Source organism: Diorhabda sublineata, chromosome 7 (genome assembly GCF_026230105.1).
Source record: "Diorhabda sublineata isolate icDioSubl1.1 chromosome 7, icDioSubl1.1, whole genome shotgun sequence".
Lineage (NCBI taxonomy): Eukaryota > Metazoa > Arthropoda > Insecta > Coleoptera > Chrysomelidae > Diorhabda > Diorhabda sublineata.
The window spans coordinates 9,502,747-9,525,151 of NC_079480.1; the positions used below are offsets into that span (position 1 = coordinate 9,502,747).

The 22,405-nt window shown below is 31.0% G+C and overlaps 1 protein-coding gene across 2 annotated transcripts in view; it reads right to left on the bottom strand.

Moving 5' to 3' along the window:
* The window catches only part of LOC130447065 (cytokine-like nuclear factor N-PAC), a 114,957-nt gene that overhangs the window by 69,609 nt on the left and 22,943 nt on the right, over positions 1–22,405 (bottom strand). The gene's annotated exons all lie outside the window — the stretch shown is intronic.

The following is a 22,405-nucleotide window of genomic DNA, read 5'->3' on the forward strand; positions in this document are numbered from 1 at the left end:
TCCGTTAATTTCTTCTCAATTTTGCTTACAGTGGTTTGTAAAATTGATTCTCGGTTAGGGTATTTATTGTACATACTTCTTTCTACGTACGGGTTTAATCTCCCCATCCAATCATTATTAGAATTTCAATTCTTTGGGTTTCAGACAGCTTCATGTTGATAGATAAAAAGACTTTTTAAATACGTCCGCTACAACAATACTATTAATATCTTGACAGAAAATTAATTGATTTTGTCTAAATATCTAGTTCTTTAGAAAAAGGTAAAAAGTAGGTAGATAAGACATTTCATTACCATTACCGGCCTTCACAAAATTGATTTTTGGGTGGTAATAACTACTTCATATGATTTATCAAGAAATCTGTTGAAATTTCATCAATAATAATTGTGACAATAGACAAATCAATTACCGTACTCGAGTGTACCATTTAAAAAACATGAGATTTTGTTATTTACAAAATTCTAAACTCATACAGTAAAAAAGATGATTCTAGGCTCGAAAATCACGAATATTCAATAGACCTAAGGTTTTTGCTTAAAAATTCATTTTGCAAATAATGCCAGTTAGCCTAATTTTTATTTTGCGGAATTTTCCAAATATAATTGACTCAATAACCTCCTATAAGCAGTGCGGAAATCAATTAGGTCAGTCTTATGAAAGTTATCTTCGTTTTTACCACTAAATCAAAAAACGCAATAAAATATAGAGTGTGCCATTGAAAATTTCAAAGATGAAGTCGATACAGAAAAATTGGAACATCATGTATAATCCAAAGGTCAATAATCTAAAAATTCCTTTAAATACAAAGAACTTTTGTAATTAAAGTTTTTCGATAACTCTTACAGGTTTTGAGAAAAAAATATGGGACGAAGAGCCTTTTTAAGAATAAAAATCGACGGGTTTCAGTTTTCCTTAAAATGATTCGGCAATCATAGGAAATCATTTTACACAGCCGAAATATAAAAAGGAAAATAAATTTTTTTATCTCATAAACTTCGATTGGTTAACTCGTGTCAATTATTTATTTTAATCATAGTACACTTTCCAAATTTTCGTATAAGCTGTCTATTTTGTTACTTATTATATATCTTGATTAATCGACCATCGGGGTTGTTATATTCGTGATAAGAAGAATATCACGAGAACTAGGAGAAGGTATGATAAGTATTATAAAATTGTTAAAGCTTAAACGATTGTAACATATAAGGTAATGAATAAACAATATCAAAAAACAGTGTAATGATGATAGAAATTTTCCAACGAATGATATTGCAATAAATATAGTTTGAAAAAACCAAAAAACACGCTATCATAGCATATGAAACTGAAAAGTGAATAGCAGAAAAAACTGAAAAACACGCTTTTATTGAACACGCTATTGAAAACCCGAATGAAACAACATTTTCTAGAAATGAATCCTAGCTAGATCGATTTATAACCCACGAAACCCCCTATATTTGTTTCTATCTTAATTTTAGTTTGGCTGATAGATCTATACAACTATCAAATCCTGAATTTGGATGCTTAGCTATTCAAAAAACAGAAACAGCATTGAAAGAAAATAATTATCCGGAAAAAATGATAAACAACATATTCAAGGATAACAGATTCTATAATTAATTAAGAAACAAAACAAAAACTAAGGACTTTCGCAACAACTATCGAATTATTTCAATAAATATGTCATTATTATAAGTCATAAAGGACATTATCCAAATATTTCACTAAACTAAAATCTAAAACACTTAAAAACAAAAGAAGTAATATTATATATCAAATACCTTGTATTACATAGGGCAGAAATCTAAGTATTTAGACAATAGACTAAAAGATCATGAATTCGATAAAAAAAATAAAACTGCATTAATGAACCCCGCAATATAGAAAAACTATAAATTCAGTTATAAAGATTCATAAATTCTTGAAATGGAATCTAATACACGAAAAAAAAAAATAGGAAAGAAATTTATCAATGATAAAAAAGACCTATATAATTCAAGTAAAATTTACAGCTCTATTTTGTAAATTTCGATAAAAGATGTGGAAGATACCGTCGAGAGCAAAAAAAAATAGCAAGAATGATACAAAGGCGTGAAACTTTTGTACAAGTATTAAGCCAAAACTACTCATCTTCCAGCATTATTGAAAATAAAGAAGTACATCCAGTTATTCCTACATTCAAAAATTAGAATAAAAGTTTAGTTATTGATGTTAATTGATTTTTTATTTCTAATTGGGATTGGGAGAATTTAAAAGTACTTTAAATTACAAGGATGCCGTAAAATGTCATTTTCCGGACTGAAATTAGTACTGTAAAGTCGACTTTACAGTACAGTATGAAAACGGCTACGTAAAAAATTCTTCCAAAAATGTATTTTGTCAATAAAACAATATCACACATGCGATTCGGAGAAAATTTTATAATTGCTACATATCACTAAATATCATCTGAAGAAGTTTTGATAGATATTTTAGAATTATTCGAATTTTTCCAAATTCATTAAATTTTAATTACTGAAAAAACCCTAAAAAATATAAAATATGGAGTAATTTCAATAAAATTTAAGTGGATTAATAAAAGAATTATAATTTTTTCAAATATTTTACTAATTTTCAACTTCGTACAAATCGCGTGAATCCTGCATCTCTCTTTATAGCATTTGCCACCATTTGAATAAGCGTTCTCGTACCATTGTAGTCGCAATTAAATATCTACGAGAACATAGTTAGATTGGGTTAATCATTATATCATTTGACCTGTTTACACCGTATCTTTTGCTATTTGTTAGCCACTTTTAATTAATACCACATTTATTTTCAAAAATATCTATCGAGAGCCAGAAGAATAAGTATGGACTAGCAAACATCCACGATTTTATACAACTATATGTTTTATTATAAAAAAATGTTAAATAAAGTATGAGGAAGGAAATTTCCACTGCCGAATCTAAGATACAAGAGTGTTAGAAAATTTTTGATGATTCAAAACCAACAAGAGTAGATAAAGTAAATTCGTATAAAATGTTAATGTACAATCATATAGGTCAGAAATAAAGAATGTCGTACATAAACGCTAAATACTCAACTGGTTAAACGATAAATAAATTAAACAATAGAAAATAACGTGTTAAAATAATCATACACAAATTATATTTTAATAAAACAGTAAAAATATTTCAACATAGCAAAAACTGAATTTTTGTAGGATCAACAAAAAGGCTACTATAAATAGAATTTTGAAAACAAACGAAACTGTTAATTTGAAACGTTGAAATAAAATCTAGTAAATGGTAAAGACATTACATTGTGTTGGATTTAGTTTTGATTGTGCGTGGGAAAATATTCCTACATATACAATTACACTTTTCTTAATGAAAACTTAGGGCGCAATAGAGCTTTCTTATTCAATACCTGAACTGGTAACGCAACTGTAAAAATTATTTTGTTGGTTTGAAACGAAACGTTATTGAAAAGCTTAATTTATTACCAGAGCAATATCCTAATTAATTATTTTAGATACGCTGTTTTTATTAATACAACAATTTCGAATTTTTATCATAATGTTTTTCTTTACACGTAATTTACGTTTTTATTTCTCCCAAAATAAAATTACTACATAAGGTTATGTCTAGATGTTTACTGCAGATAATTTTTCACAAATAATAAAATTAAACCAATAACCACTAACCACCACGAGTGTCAAATGTTTAATTTCATTGTCAAATTAGCCTGCAGGAAAAAGTTTATTATTTTAAGTAAAATCTTGTAGTTGTTCAAACGATATTTCCGGATTGAAGTTCAAACGACAAGTACTAGACCAACATCCACCGTCCTTGCAATTATAGTCTTACAAATTGCGTTTTATATATTATTACTTGTTCTTACTTAACAAACAACATGATCTGAATTCCCCAGTAACAGTATCTATCCAACTATGACAGGAATTTCTTATTTTTGTTTTATCAAATCGTGTCTAATTGCTCCAATTACAATCTATTTCACGAAGTTGGAAAATTGAAAGTTTGTGCGAAAATAAAGAAATTAAAATAATGATACCAACGTTTACACTTCTAGAGACTAATGAATAGTGAAATGTTAATAGTTGACATAATTATTTGCACTACCTGTTTGAAGCTTTTGCCCACCCTATAGTTTACGTGATACACAATAAATAAAAACGATACAATCGATTTTGATATTTATATTTTAAAGACCATGTATAGATAAGAATATAGTAATAATAAAACTACTGTCTGTAATTGTCACATATTTAAATTTTTGATTAGTCGATGTAACCCCTTTTTACTTTTTTTCGGTGCACAATTTTGGCATTCTCTATAACAATTTGAACAAATATTTGTCGTCTATTTGGTTTTATTCATTGATGTGAAGTGGAAATAGGACAAGACTTTCTGACTTTCCTGTCCAATCAACCCACAACTCAATCGAATTGAGGTCGGGCATCTGTGACGATCAAATCATTACTATCAGTAAATTCTCCTTTTCCAATTCCTTCAAATACTCTTTGCACAGCTTCGAGGAATGCATGGGATCGTTGTCATGCTGGAAGATACATTTTCTGTCGATCAGGCACTGGCCAGAACGTACTACATTTTCCTTAAATTTTATTTTATAGCCTCATCAAAACCTCAAACTTTTATTTATCCCTCACCCCAACTCTTCATACGTTCACGTTTTTTTCTTTAGCTCTGCAATCTCTTTATTTTATTTTGGCGTCTTGAAAGAGGTTTCTTCACTGCAACCCTTTCAAAAAGGCCAGCTTCTCTGAACCTCTCGTTCACTGTAGAAGTTCTCAAAGTCAGATTTCTAGATTCATCGATCTGAGATGGTATCTCTAGGCCAGGGCGTACCTCAAGTATTAAACTACCCATTGCAGCCTTTGCCTAATCGTACTCTTACCTCAAATGGAATATCTGATTCGCTATCTGAAGACATTTCAAGTATCTGTAAACAACTCAAATAGCACTCGTATGACAATACAATGAGTACGTTCACCATTGAAAATGTCAAACTTTATGATGGTAATGTCAGATATGACATATTCACATCAGTGTCGCCATATCTCCAAACCCAAGTGTAACCCTCGTATTTATTCAACTTTTTGTCTGTTGCCGCGTATTTAGCGTTTGATAATGTTCACTTATGACTTATTTTTGAGAAATCTACCCTCAAAATTTTTTGAAAAGCTAGTTATTTTAATTTTATCATTTAAGCGATATTAATCGTTAACATGCATATTTTACTGTTAAAATTAGTAACTAGTTTTTGTGTCATGAGTAATTCAAAAAACGTTGTTTAAACAATCCTGATAGTATAAAAGTTATAAAGTTAATAAGAAATACCCATTTTGAGTATTTAGGGATGCTTTTGGAAAAAAATGAGAAATCTAGAGCTCCCAATTGTGTTTGTATATCATGCGTGGGATGTTTACCTATGAGCTCCCGTGCGGTCCGTACGCCCGCAACTGCACTTTCCTCACTGCCCAGAGCGGTCTTATGGACCGTACAATGTAGTTTATTTCGAACCTTTCCGCGGCCCAATGGACCATATTTAAATATGTTTTACAGTTTGGTTGAACTATCCTAGGTCCTTGAAACATTATCTTACACAATCTCCTCTTACCTTGTGACCATTTTTCTTCATTAGGCAATGGTTCTTTTTTGTTGTTTTTTAATCAGCAAAAGCAGTAGATTCTTTCGTCAGTAACTTCTTTGATACAGTGATTAGTGAATTAGTAATTGCTATATTCTTTTCTGTTATTATTTTATAAAGAATATGGACATTTACCATTTCTGTACCGAATAACAGCTCAGTAGCAATGTCCCTTCAACATCCTCCTCAAAGAAGCGTTGTAACTTGCCATTTGTTCAGACAGATCTATAGAAGATTTGCCTTTGCTGCATTCGACCACGGCCTAAGGTTTTACAATTATTCCTGATGGACTGTCAATGCTTATTGTCTCATCAGCATACTTTGTAGAAAGCATCATTATCCTTCCATTTTAGTATTGTTATTCCTTTATTGTTTTCTTTGCTTCTTTTGTACAAAGTCTATGGGTAGTCCTATTTTTCCCAAAGTCCCCAATAAACACCAACTCCAAACTTGTATAATAAACACAAAAAAACATCATTTGTTGTACTTTTTATTATTTTTCCTTGGATTCCCATCCCATATGGAATGTAAAAACATTTTTGGGCCCTGGGGAGTGTTTATCAATTTCATCGTGTTAAGATTATGGAAAATTGAGAAGTGAGAAATGGCAGTATCCAAGTACTAATTGTGTTCAACGTCCAATGAGGCACTCACCTGCCTAAAAATATACTTGAACCATTAGAAGAAGACTTGAGGACCTAACTCATTACAAAATCGAGCTGATTTTGAAGGTGTATTAAATAAGCTTAAATGCTTTTTTCCAAAATGAATTACAATGATCTTGAATGATATTTAAATGAAATGTTATCAAGACAGCTTTCTTTTGACACTAAAATAAATTTTTATCAAGAAAGAGATAAGGATTTATGGTGTTATTTTTCCGAAGAAAAAGGTATTACTTTTTGTTCAAATGTAAAATATCTTGACAAAAATGGGCTTTAGACAATACGAACTAATACGAACCAAACGACTAGCGTCTTTTCATTTACAGGTCAAAACCTAACAGCCTAAAATATATTCTATTGTATAATGGAATTGAAGAGGTGCTATTGTCCACAGTATAAAGTTAAAGGAAGAATATTGTGACATTTAGCTAGTCTTTAACGGAATAAAATATAATCAACATAAATGGCAAATTTGGGTCGATTTAAAAATAGTCAATAAATTGGTTACACTAAGTTTTCCTTTTTTATATGTCTTTGGAACATTTCAGCCTTTGGTAAGAAGAAGAATTATGAATCCTGGAAAACAAATATAATTCAGAATTCATTAGTAGTTCGTGACAAAATTATCTTTCCACCATTTCATATACAACTGCTTTTCTTATACTTGCCAACAATTTCTTCAGCTCACTATGGACAATATTCAAGCCAGTTATTTATGATGGCCCCCAAATTAGAAATATGGTAATTTAGAAATTCAATGACTGAGGCCTGGACAGGTTTCGTCTCTGTGATGCAGAACTTAAAGGAAATGTAGCTTTATTGTGTTACAAAATATTCTAAAATTAAATTTCTACCTTTTCTTATGTGTTTACACAATATCCGGAAAAAAATACTAATTATTTTCCGAGAAATGAAAGCTATTTCATAAAAAGTGACTTTATGTTATTTATCAACAGAGATAAAATGTTAAACAAACTATTTTCCTTCAAACTCGAGTTTTTCTTTTAAAATGTTTCGAGTATTATTTTTAATTATATAAGGTAGATAAGAAATTTTATACAGTTCAAATGTGGAGCGTTTTATGATGTCTCAATAAATTATTGTGTCATGTGCAAAAAATAAATATTTGGAAGTATATATAGGAATAGTTGAATGGAATACCAAATTAATCTAACAATGCTATCGATTAGTAAAATAATATCCACAGGCATCTCCACACGACAGGCACCATTCGAACTACTCGAGTGTAATAAGGTTTACCCTCTGCTTGCTTTTTATATAAAAAAATATTTTCCTATAGGTGAGCACCAGTATTTTTTAGAAAGGTAGAATAGCTAGATCAATAGTTAGTTTGAATTAAAAATTTACTCCAATAGGCTTGTTAATATCCGTGATTTAAAAGCCCGAATTTTAGATACGAAATGCATAGCATAACACTATGCCATAAAATGTTAAAGACGAAATTATTACCTTGTTGAGTCATTGCTAAATGGTGAAACGAGAACAATTTGTATATTTATAGTTTATTTCAGAAAAGTATAGAGTAATAAAACCTCATTAAGTATGCAAAGGGACCACAAAGTGACCCAACGAATATTTAAGTCACTTTCATAGTTTGGCATTGATTTTATTGTAATATTCTTTCTTTTTATCAAGTGTAGGTAGTACCACCCGGGTTGGGGTCAATATATGGGTTTAGCCTACTCTTATCCATTCACAAACAATGAAAATAGTGTGCCAAAGGCATGCCAAATAATAATATTCTTCATTATCTGAGGAACTGTCATCTCTTGACGTTATAATTAACACGCATCTATGGCCGACACCGAAATTGAGCCGAACTGAACAGAATTCCCCATTTTATTACTCTATACCTTTGTTTTCTTTATTTGTTGGTTTTATTGTACTTTCATTATTTGTCAATTATTATGAAAATCACAAATTGACATAACTTTTGTGTTTGTCTCCACCCTGTTTTAATTTGAATTAATTTGTGTGTGCTCAGACAGAGAAATCCACAAAATTAAAAAAAAGGAAGTATTTTATTAATCACTTAATAATTATCCATATTTCCATGTTTCATAAAAAATTCTTTTAAAAAATAGTGAATACAAACATCAAAAATTGTAACGAGAATTTTTTCATGTTTATTGTTTACTAAATTAACAATCACACAGTGTAGTTGGTTAATCATGCTAAATATAACAATGTGAGTTATTAATCATGCTTTAAATATTATTTTATGTAGTTATTCATTTCAAATTACCTATTTCTTAGTATTATTATATACAGGAAAACAGTTCAATATTAAAAAAGAGAAAATTACAATAATCAAAGATTCATAGCTAATAATATCTATTGTATCTATAAGTTTTCGAATTATGTTAAGTACCTAGACCACTCTTGAGTTAATTCACATTTTAATGTTAAATACATATAAAATTCAGCAAACTAATGACAAATATTGTTGATTTTGTTATTAACACCGACGAAGATATACAATGCGATCCATAAATATCGAATAAATTCAATATTAGCGTTATTATGTACTATGTGAAAAAACTTGAAACGGGTCGATTTTTATTCTTAAAATGACAATTTATAGTTTGAAAAGGGATGTTAAGCAATATTAAGTGTTTAAAATTTGGTGTAATAATAACAGAAAATTAATTTTTAAGATGTTAAATTTTGATAATGCCTCTTCTGCTAATTCAGAATGTATTTTTCAATGTACTTTACAATTAAATTAAATGTTCAAAATGACCACCATTCACTTCTGGAAAATAACCTAGGCGATTTTAGAATTCTTGTACAATTTCTTCCGTTATCCTAACTTCTAAATCAGCAATATTGTCTGGTCTATTAAAATAATCTTTAGATTCTAAATAACCTCATAAGAATTAATCGAGGAGCCAAATTGAGGGATCTAACCAGCCATTTGATTGTTCCACGTCTTCCAATGCACCTATAGGAATAATCTTAATTTAAATAATTCGGATCTGATTTGGATACCAGTCCAAACGTTCACTTTTTCAGGATATTGAGTATGAACCTCACAAATTCAGTGAGGATTTTCTCTGCTTCAATATCTACAGTTCTGTTTGTTAACCGTTTCGCTTAAATGAAACGTCACTTCATCCGAAAAAACTATTTATGTTTATGCAAATCTGCATTCATTCTGTCCACCATCAATTCACAGAACTCTTGACTTCTATCAGGATCATCTTCATTTAAGTCCTGAACCAACTGAATTGTGAGTAAGTAAGGGTGGTATTTTTCTTTATGCTAAACTCTCAAAATAGATATCATTGTCGGCGGCAAGATTTCGAGTTGTCTTATGCGGATTTTCCTCAATCTCTAGGAGTACATTTAACTTTTTATCATCAGTAAATTGAAAATTTCTACCTGGTTTTTCAATATTTTTTACATGTTCAGTTTCACGAAACTTTTTTTCAATTTTACTAACTGTAGACTGCGAAACGTGATGACCAAGGTTTTTATTATTAAAAAATTCCACAATTTTTGGAGTTCTCGATTTATTACCACAACTAATCATAATTAAAATGTCTATTCTTTGAGTTTTGGACAAATGAGCCATAATTAAATTTGATACGTGTACAAATATTATACTGACGTCTTTTAATAACTTTAAATACCAAAATAAGAGCAGCCTACTAGATACATATCAATTTTTCATTTAGATTTTTGACTAATATTTTAGTATCTTCAAAGATTTTTTCCTAATGTTTAGTAGATCAGATACGAAAATATCTGATTATTTATAAAGTATATTTTAATAGACCAAACAATATTGCCGATATAAAAGTTAGGATAATGGAAGAAATTGACAAAATAATCCCTGAAGAAATGAATAGTGGTCATTCTATCAAAATTTTACATCATAAAAATTAATTTTCTCAGTTATTATAGCACAAAATTTAAAAAAAACTTCATATTACTGAACAGAGAACTAAAATCCCTTTACAACAAGGTGCCACACGACTCCCTTTTTTAATTAAAATTTTCGAGGGAGTACGTATAATTCAGAGGGGGTGCTGGAGGGGAACAATATAAACCTCTTTAAGGTTTTCTTCACATAGTACATAATAACGCTAAAATTGAATGTATTCCATACATATGGACCGCATTGTATATAAATAACAAAAATGTGTATATTGTTGTTGAATGCAGCTTCAATAGGAAAATAAAATACAGGAAGAACATGTAATGTTCCATTTAAGAACTTTTTGAAGCAAAGTAATGTATGCCAAACACTTGTGAGATAAGAAAAGAACGTAGGAATATATTCTAACAAAAAAGATTTTGCTCGTATTCGCTTAAGATCTGGAAAAAACAGCATAAAAAGTGAATATTTTCGAGACAGTTAATAGGAGGATTGTGGATCGTTGAAATTAATATTGTGATTAACAGTAATAGGAACAATAATTATTTATTTAGTAAAGTAAACAGATTTGAAAATGTGTGTGTGTGATTAAATGAATTTGAAAATATCTGTCGCGAATTTTCTTCAAAAAAATAACTTAGTAATGTTTTTAAACATGTCCAACAAAAAAACAAAAAAGGAGTTACATACGCCGCTTATCAAGGAAACTTAAAAGCGCAGCAGAAACACTATACTTTCTGAGAAATTGTTATTTAACAACATATGCAGATAAATCTTTCTTTCTTGTAATATCATTTAATATTATTCATTCTCTGTTCAGATCTCTAACAATAAACTTGTAATTGCTAGAATAAATATATTTTTTAAAAACGAATTTTTCGTAAAGAAAACCAAAATTGGCGCAGTCAGTAGGATCGCGCAAGTCGTCGAAATCAAAAATCACTAAAACGTTTACGGGCATACAGTGCGTAACAAAATTTCGGATCGTGCGAAATAATTTAGTGACTTCACGGCTTTAACGTTTCAACGTTTTAAGTGCGAATCCAACGAACAATATTAGACTAGCAATTATCGTGCAATAGCCCTTTAGTGGTGAACATTGGAGGCAACAGGGAATCATCGAGGGAGAAGATTTTAAAAGCCTGTTCTTCAGAAACGTAAGTGCCTTATTGTCCTCTTCTTGCCTTTCCTACCTTTTTTTGGATTTTGGAAAGATAGTATTGATTATTGAGTTTTAAAGTTTCAAAAACGTATACAATTAATAAAAAAGAAATTATCAATTTATGAGTGAATTAAACTCTAGTAATCTCGATAACATAGTTCAATTGTTCAATAATATTTCTTTAGTCGAAAATAACGTAGAACAAACTGGTACTAACAAAATGGCTCCTCCTGCAATGAATTGGGATCTTTTCAAATCCAAATTATCAAATATTAAACCTTTTAACGGTGACAGTGAATATTTGAATAAATTCATTACAAGGTGTGAGCATTTAATAGAGTCATATAGAATTTATAATGATGCAGAATTAAATTTACACATTATAGAATGTATTCAAGAGAAATTAGAAGGTAGAGCAGCCTTCATGGTCGGTAACAGAGTTGAATTAAATACTTGGCCAAAATTAAAAACGGCCTTATTACAGTGTTTTGCTGATAGAAGGGATTTAAATTGTCTTGTGCAAGAGTTGATTAGAGCCAAACCATTAAAAAACGAGCATCTTATTGATTTTGGAAGTAGACTTCAATTAATTCGTAGTAGTGTAATTCAAAGAATTAGCAATGACCCTAATATAACTGCCGAAGAAAGAAATTGTCAAATAAATCAATACGATAAAACCGCTTTAAATACGTTTATTGCAGGGTGCGACGGTACTCTGAAAAATAATATGCATTTACGAAAACCACATTCTTTAGAAGACGCGATGGCCTATGTGGCCGAATTCGAAAATTTTGAAAGACTGTACGGTTCTTTAAACGATAAAAATAATCGACAAAATACACCTAATAATATTAATATACAGCATGCGAATAGCCAAAATTCTCAAAGATCCAAATCAAATTTTTATAAAAATCCTAATACGTATCAAAATTTTGTACCAAATAACAGACCTGTTAACAATTACCCGAATTCTTATAGCAATCGACAAAACTACCAACCAAATTTCGTACAAAATAGAGAAAGTTGGCCAAATCAGCCGATACCTATTCAATCCATACCACAAAATAAAAGATATTTTACTAATCGACAAGTATTCGGCCCTCCCAAAAATGTATTCAAACCTAACCAAATTCCACAAAATCAATTACCAACACCTGAACCGATGTCCACGACATCACGTAATTTTACTGAACGTACTCGAAAACCTATTAATAATAATAATAATAATAGATTTTTTTCGATCAAATCCAAACGCTAAACCAAACTTCGTTTCCGAAGAGTTATACTTAAATCAATATGCTAATTCAGACTATAATCACGATAATCAATATGACGAATATGACGAAATAGAATTTGACGAAAACGACGAAGCCAATCGCGATGAAAATTTTCAAGCAGCTCGTCCATCAGACGGGAAAACATAGAAATAAATATACTGTCAGTTAATCCGCTACCGTATATAGAAATTGCAAATCCAAAAATTAAATTGCTAATCGATACTGGTAGCTCTAAATCAATAATAAGACCTTCTATTGCCGAAAAATACTTTCCAGATACAATTTATCATTCTGATACTACTATATCTACTAGTCTTGGAAGTAAAAACGTTAGGTATCGAGCGCTTATTCCTGCATTTCCTGAACTAAAAAATAAAAACTATCAAATCGATTTTATACTATATGATTTTCACAATTATTTTGATGGAATTCTCGGTATTAAAGATTTAATAGGTATGAATATAAATATTGATTTAACTAATCGAGAACTATTAGGACCTCACCTAAGATTGCCTTTTAAGTATAGAAAAGTAAACGATATTGAGTTTTCTTTTTCAATAGACCCCGGAGAAAAAACGATAAAGAAATTACCCGTAAATATAGATAATGGGGATATTATAGTAGACGCTCGAAAAATAGAAAATATAATAATTCCACAAATTTTATCTACAGCGAGAAACGGTTTCGCACCAATAGAAATTCAAAATCACACAAATAATTCGATAACGATAACATTACGAGAACCAATTCAAGTTACTCCATTTAAATATTCACAATATGAACTCTTTAAATTTGAAAGCTTTGCTAATGATTTTGATGAAAATAATTTCATAAAACCTAATGACAATATTACCGAATTAATTCGTACAAATCACATGAATAAAGAAGAAAAACAAAAAATTATTTCATTGTGTAAAGAATATTCTGATTTATTTTTAAAACCAGGGGACAAATTGACTTTCACTTCAAATGTTAAACATATTATAAGAACCAAAGACGAGGTACCGGTTCACACTAAATCTTACAGATATCCCTACGTCCACAGAGAGGAAATTAGGAGACAAATTCAAGAGATGTTAGATAAAAACATAATTAGACCGTCCTGTTCCCCTTGGAGCTCCCCGATATGGATTGTTAAAAAGAAAATGGACGCATCAAATACCCAAAAATGGAGACTGGTAGTTGATTACCGGAAAATTAATGAAAAGACAATTGATGACAGGTACCCGCTTCCCAATATATCCGATATATTGGATAAATTAGGTCGAGCTCAGTATTTTACTACCCTCGACTTGGCAAGCGGTTTCCATCAAATACAAATGAGCGAATGTTCTATAGAAAAAACGGCTTTCAACGTAGATGGAGGACATTACGAGTACCTTAGAATGCCTTTCGGTCTTAAAAATGCCCCTTCTACATTTCAAAGAGCTGTAAATGAAGTCCTTAAAGACATCCAAAATAAAATATGCATGGTATACATGGATGACATTATCATATTCAGTACTAGCCTTCAGGAGCACATACAAAATCTGAAATTAGTATTTTCAAAACTACGCCACGCAGAGCTTAAGATACAACTAGACAAGTGCGAGTTTCTTCGCAAGGAAGTAGAGTATCTAGGTCACGTTGTAACTCCTCATGGGATAAAACCTAATCCGAATAAAATCAAAGCAATTCAAAATTTCCCTATCCCAAAAACCGCTAAAGATATTAAATCCTTTTTAGGACTAGTAGGTTACTATAGAAAGTTTATAAAAAACTTTGCTCAAATTACGAAACCGATGACGATATGTCTAAAGAAAGATCACATAATTAAACATACCGAAGAATTTATTAATTGCTTCAATACTTGTAAAAACATTTTAATTTCAGAACCAGTCCTTGCGTATCCCGATTTCAGTAAACCTTTCGAATTAACTACTGACGCTTCTAAATATGCCATAGGTGCTATTCTATCTCAAAATAATCATCCTATTTGTTATGCTAGTAGAACACTTAATTCCGCAGAAATAAATTATTCTACAATCGAGAAAGAGTTACTTTCGATAGTCTGGTCGTGTAAATATTTTCGACCGTATTTATTTGGTCAAAAATTCACAATTTTTTCAGATCATAAACCATTGCAATGGCTCATGTCATTAAAAGAGCCCAATTCACGTCTTGTACGCTGGCGCCTTAAACTTGAGGAATTTGAATACGATATAAAATATTTGAAAGGTAAAAGTAACAAAGCAGCTGATGCATTATCTCGATATCCCGATATAAATGCATTAGAAACTGCATCAATGGATGTCAATTTAAGTGACATCGATGAAATAATGAATGAAGAATTTGAAAGAATTAATTCCAGTACTCTCCCGAATTTAGATAATTTAGATCTTACAAATATATTAGATTTAAATAAATTTAACCAAAACGATTCAAACATAGAAAATCTCGCAAACAATAATTTACCAATATTACCTATAACGGAAGAACCAAATCCTAATAATAACGAAGACATTGAAACAGTACATACATCTGTTGAAAATCCTATTCTATCAATTCCAATTACCGAAAAACCATTAAATATGTATAAAAATCAAATATATTTTACTAATGGTCAAATAAATACCTTTAAGGTTAGAAGAGAGAAAGTATTCGAAAATATTCGTCTATACGTTACATTACCGGTAATTGACATCGAAAATAATATAATAAACTTCATTAAAGAATATATTGACCCCAGGAAAAATTATGCACTTTATTTCCAGAACGAACCCTTATCGAGAATATTTATTGTAACTGCACAGAATATGTTTAAGAATTCTGCATTTAAATTTACACTGTGTACCAAATCAGTAACAGATATTGAAACAAAAGAAGAGCAATTAGAAAAAATTAAATATCATCATATATATAAATCAGGTCATAGGGGCATAAACGAAGTTAAAACATCTCTTAGTTGTAGATACTACTGGCCGAAGATGATCGAAGATGTAGAAAACTTTATCAATAGTTGCGATACATGCTTGAAAAATAAATATGATAGGAATCCCCCTGTCGTCAAATTTAGCCTAACACCCACAGCGTCTAAGCCTTTTGAACATGTACATATGGATGTTTTTAAAATTGCAAATAAAATTTATTTAACAGTAATTGATTCCTTTTCGCGTTACGGACAAGCTTACCCCATAGTAAGTGTTACAGGATTTTCCACAGTAGACTCTTTACTAAATTTCATAACTCACCATGGACTACCTCAAAAGATAACAACAGATAGTGGTTCTGAATTTAAGAATTTCGATTTAGAAGACTTTTGCAAACTTCACCATATAGAATTGCATCATACCACAGCGAAAAATAGCAATTCCAACTCGCCAGTTGAACGATTTCATTCAAGTATTTTAGAACATTATCGATGTATACAGGAAGATAATAAAAATTTGACACCGGATCAAATAATGAAACACGCGATTCTTAGTTATAACAATTCAGTTCATACAGTAACAAAATTCACGCCTTTCGAAATTATAAAAGGACATATAAACAATCCTGACCCGTTTGACCTGAATGACCATTTAGTTATATCTCAATACGTTCAAAATCACAAAGAAACCAGTAAACGCTTATATGAAAAAAATTAAACAACAAAACGAACAAACTAAACAAAAGGTTATAGAGAAATTAAATAGAAAAAGGTACGAACCTTTAGACTATTCAAATCAAAAAACCGCCTACGTAAAAACTAAATTAAGAAATAAGAAACTCCCTAAATTTAAACAAACTAAAATAATTAGAGATAAAGGTATTCTGCTTAAAACCGATAAAGGTACGTATCATAAAAGTATTGTCCGAAAACCAAGAAGTAATGTTCGGAAATTGTTACAGGATGTCGACGAGCACGCGAATCCTGATGCTTTACCTGATTCTTCGCGTATTTCAAGCGACCTGTAGTGTAGAAGACATACAGGTTACGAAAATTCAAAACTTCCTTCTTCCTATCCAATTAGGAAACGCTAGATTAGTATATAGTAAACATACGTTTTTACATTATTTAGATTTAAGCCAACTTATTAAGCAAATAGATAGTCTAGTTACGCATTTCAATTACATAAAAAATAGTATTACAACTGTAACCACTACAAACACTATATCCTATCACGCTTTAGCACAGAACATGTTAATAAGAACCGAGTATTTGATCAACACTGTACAGAAAAAATTCGAAAATTTGAATCCTCATATCAGAAATCGAAGAGGTTTGCTAAATGGCGTTGGTAAAATAAACAAATGGCTATTTGGAAACCTCGATTCAGATGACGAGATAAAATACGATAACGCAATTACTTTATTACAACAAAATCAAAAGAACATTATCCATGAAACTAACCTTCAAATTTCTCTCTATAAGAAACTCATTGATCATTACAATAAGTCAATTACTACTTTAAATAAAAATCAAGCAAATTTTAATAATGGGTTACAACTATTTTCAGCCTCTGTATATAACAAAATTGAAACACTAGAAAGTTATCTAACGTTTCAAGGTATGTTGTATCAGATTAATTTAGACTGTCAGTCAACAATAACGTTTATAGATAATATTGAGAACGCAGTTGTATTTTCGAAACTTAATTCTGTACATACGTCTATAATTTCTAGTTACGAGATACTGGACATAATTCAACATTTAGGAAAACTATATTCAGAAAAACAGATTCCTAAATTTTCTAACATTTTAACATACTACCAATTTCTTGGAACTCAAGTATCAATCATTGATTCGAAATTAGTCTTTGCTATCCACGTACCTATACTCATCTCAGAAACATTTGAATTTTACCACCTTTTTCCCATAATCCAAAATAATAAAATGTACACTCCTAAATTCCCTTACCTGGCACGAACGCAAAATGAAACCCAATCAGAAAAAGAAGAATGTCCACCACTCGAAGGTACCTACTATTGCCGTCAAAATTTTGTCCAAAGGGATAATTGCACCCTTAGTCTACTTGAAGGGAACACTCTCGATGATTGCCAAATTCTAGAAGTCAATATCGAAGAAACAATCATTCAACAAGTTACAACAAAAGAAGTCCTGATAATGCCGATTCAACAAGAAAAAATACTTTCAAAATGTCAATCCGATCGATACCTCGAAATAGAAGAACCATCACTTGTCAAAATCCCAGAAAACTGTGAACTATGGATCAATAATCAACGATACATCAATGACGACGAAATCAGTTACGGTAAACCATTTGTCCTGCCAAAATTAGAAACAAACAAATTATCAACTTCAAAACACTACGAAAAATATAACATAACAAATCTCAATCTCGATGATCTTTTCCAAATCAACGAATTGTCAAGAAAAATGAAGCCGATCCAAGAAACTTCCAATACACAGAGTCATGTAACAATAATCGAAAGCCTTTTAGCGATAATATTCATTATTTTAATAGCAGGTGTTTTGTTCAAATTCAAATCAAAAATTTTAGTATGCCGAAAACACACAAAAGAAAAAAGTCAAGAAAACCTGGAAAGGGCCCAAAAATCGAAAAGTCAATCCATACTTTTCGAGACTTAAGGAGGGAGGAGTTACATACGCCGCTTATCAAGGAAACTTAAAAGCGCAGCAGAAACACTATACTTTCTGAGAAATTGTTATTTAACAACATATGCAGATAAATCTTTCTTTCTTGTAATATCATTTAATATTATTCATTCTCTGTTCAGATCTCTAACAATAAACTTGTAATTGCTAGAATAAATATATTTTTTAAAAACGAATTTTTCGTAAAGAAAACCAAAATTAAGGCTGAACTTTCACCTCAAGATGATTCAACCTCGAATGAAAAACACGATTATTCAATTAACATACTCGAAGTGACAAGTGTTTTTTTCGAAATATTTTGTCAACATTGACACGTAAATATTATTACTAACTATATGATCATAACACAATCTGCAATTACTTTATATGGAAAAGTTTTATTATCAATCGTTAAATTAATGGGATAGGTAAATAGAGGTGACTTGTCATCTATTCCACTTTCACCTTTTCTAAAAATTCTCTTGTTTTATTCTTCTTATGAAATCTTTTAGCTGTATGTATTTCTTTACTACAAACTGTGTTCTTTTGATCGACAGAATCTACAAAAGAACTGTTAATAGACTCACAACAGTTTTCCTGTCTTTGCTTATAAGTACTGCCGTAAATATTGGCGATTGTTCTGATATCAACTTTTGTCCTTGTCTTTTATTTGGTGAGTTTTCCCACCATAGCCAAGAGTTAGCCATTTCGTTGCCTTCACGACCCTCGTGTCCCGTTACCCCAGTAATTTACTACGGTACCCAACGCGTTTAGTGCTTAGAGTTAACGTGCTGCTTAACTGCTCCTTATGCTTATTGAGAAGCATCTTTGAGCTGTTGTTTCCGTCTTTAAATATGTACTCCCTTCCAATGTTCCTTATTAGTATAGCTTTTTAGAATATGTTGTTGAATTTATATCTTGTGACTGACACGTCGATAAATTGCCCCATTACAATTTCCGCTTCCAGTTCCCTAAAGCCCGCACTATGCGTGTGGCTTATGATCTAGCTTCACCTTGTAAGAAGATGTGTAAGAGTGACAGATTTTGCAGAGCTCTCATTATAGTCGAGGAAGTGGATATTATGGCTTCGTGACACAATAGCAAGCTAGTCTTTGTGTTCCCTACAGGTTTATGGTTCCTAGTTGCTGCGTCTCTACCCACCACGCCACCGATCCAAGTTATCAGTGGTCTAACTCCGCCTGTTAACAACCATAGCGGGTTATTTTGGGATTGAGTACTTACTGCACATACATATAAGTAAATCTGAACATCACTGTACATTTATCTAAATTATAACAGTAACCATACAACCTTTTTCTATAAGCAATAATAATGATTAGATAGATTATAGTTTGCATTGTGAGTAACTGACAACATGTGAAGAATTTTGGTTATACAGAGGTAGTTAGAATTCACGTAATTTGACCATCTTTGCTGCAAAGTACTAATTTCTTCTTCTTTTACTCTTGTCTAAACCTTCACTTTGACCATAAAACCCAATTCTATGTATAAAAAATAAAATAATGCTAGAAACCTTTTACATCCCTAACCATTTGATTTCAAGTTTCTACTAAAAAAAACCATTTCAATCTGCTAAAAAATCCTTTAAACTAAAGCATCCACTTGGTTTTTAGTAATTAAAGCACCGCCATTGCAAACAATTTTCCATAATTAAAAATGGTTCACTTTCATAAGAACGAAAAAGCTATAAATGATAAAAAAGACCTAAATAATTTAAGTAAAATTTATAGCTCTATTTTGTAAATTCTAATAAAACTACAAATAATTCAATTGACTATTGCTATATATTTGAAATTTAAGGCGTCAGGAAAAATTAATTTTTCTTATTAGAAGAAAGTTCTAGTTTGATTTTATTCTTATTTTAATATTCATGATGAAGGTGATCTAATGATTAATGTGATTAAAGTCGAAGCGCCAAATTTTATCTTCCAAAAATTATTAAAAAAACTAATTTTAAAACAGGAGGGACATAAAATCAAGAACATTTAGATGCATTAATGGCATGTTTTGATAAAACAAAGTCCGGAGTAATAGTGTCAACTATCATACTACTACAAGCCATTAGATTAAGTAATTTTTGCAGTTCGTCGAACGCTTCTTGACATTACCTATTTACAGGGTGTTTCAAAACTGTTATATCCCTGTATTAAGCGAAAAAAATCGATTAAAAATCACCAAACAATCACATGTCAAGGTTTAGCCAATCAAAGCTTGTGGAACGTTTAAGTTCCTCCTTATCGAGCGGTCGAGAGAGTATTTAGCTGCTGCCGCATGTTTGAACTTTACGTTGTAGACACGTGATTGTTTGGTGATATTTAATCGATTTTTTTCGCTAAATGCAGTGATATAGCTCGCATACGAACGTTTTGAAACACCCGATATACCATGACTATGAAAATAATGGATATGCTTAAGCACATTCGATATACTAATAAAAACATATTGACGCTAGTAAAAGATGGATTTTGTTGAAATTTGACAACAGATAGTTGAAATTTGGACCATGGTGTATACACTCATCGGGGAGTTACTGCTATGTCTAATAATTTCAAAAGAGATGAATACACACTTGGGCATTCTAAGCCTAACATTAAAATGAAAGGTCATATTCGTATATAGTAGCCTTGGAAAGCGAAGCAGTGTGAACTGGAGCATTGTCATGAAGTACTTCGGCATCTTTTGCTACACCTTTTTCGACGCAACTGCCTTAGTAAGTCAGAGTAATATGCCTCGTTCACGGTTTTATTTGATTGACGAAACCCTCGCGCAGTTCCAAAATATTGTAGCCATCACTTTTTTGGTGCTTTTGCTAACCTGCGATGCCTCGCCATGCAATATTTTGAAGATATCAGATCATAGTAAAAAATCAGAGAGTTTCATCACCCGTTACAATTGAATTGCATTTTCTTGGTCCTCGCGGTAAAGCTCTGCTTTTGCATTGCCCTAAGAATTCGAGGCACCCACCTTGCACTAATACTTGTTTTATTTAAATAGGTGGTAGGATCCTTAGCACACTTAAATGCCGGTCTAGGCTCTAACTTAATTTGTTTTTCTTCTTCGAACAATTTCTTCTACCGATTTTATGTTTTTTGGAACACAGGACCTCCCACACATAAGTCTTCTTCTATTGATTCTTAGCAAAAAGACTTAGACCAATTTTTAATTGTTAAAAATGATGGACACAACTCACCGTAACCAGACTACAATCAGTTTTTGATTTGTGTTGGTGTTAATCCTTCTTTAGTCAAAAATTTTATAACTGAATTTGAGACATCTTTTTAAACAACTTGTCTGAGTGGTCATTCCAGCTGTACTATAATAAAATCAATCGAAGCCGCAATTTGAAATTTGCTGAGGCCAAGAATTTATGGACCGCACTACCTATGTATTTGTAATGTGGTTTTTTATTATTTTTAATCATTTTTAATAACTTCAAAATTTATTTTCACATCCATTCAGTTAATATTATAAGACTTTTCTAAAGAGTAGAAAACTTCGAAGCGGTAGAAAAAATTTCCAACTTTGATGAGCTATCGCAAGTATATCTACAAGAAAACTGCCCAATTTAACATTTATAAGATAATTGGATTCAGATCTCATCAGCCATACAATACTCGCACTCTATGTACTATTGAGGTCAAGGACTCATGAACCGTATTACGTAATTCAAGAAATAAGTTCCATCCTATCAAGAGGAAAAGTTTGAAAATCGATGACGCTAACTCAATTAAACAGGTGCAGGCTTTCCCAGCAATTTACAACAAAGGTGGTAAAAATTACAAATTAAAGACAGCCGAAAAGCAGGCATAGTGTCATACTAGGTTTTTTTTGTGGTGGCGACAAAGTAATCTAGGTTTTGTAGTATAAAACAAAACACCAAAACACTTTTTTCTAACAAAACATAGTTTTTAATGAATAATATATTTTTCATTTTGCTCAATGACCTTTTGTCATCTTTCTTTCAGCTTCATGATACCGCGCTCATAAAATTTCTGGTCCCTATCATCAAAAAACTGAACCAAGTGCGATTGGAAGTCATTCTCATTTGTGTTTTTGTGTGTTTGGCCATTCTAAAAATTCTCCAAACTTCGAAATAAAAGGTAATCAAATGGTGCCAGATCAGGG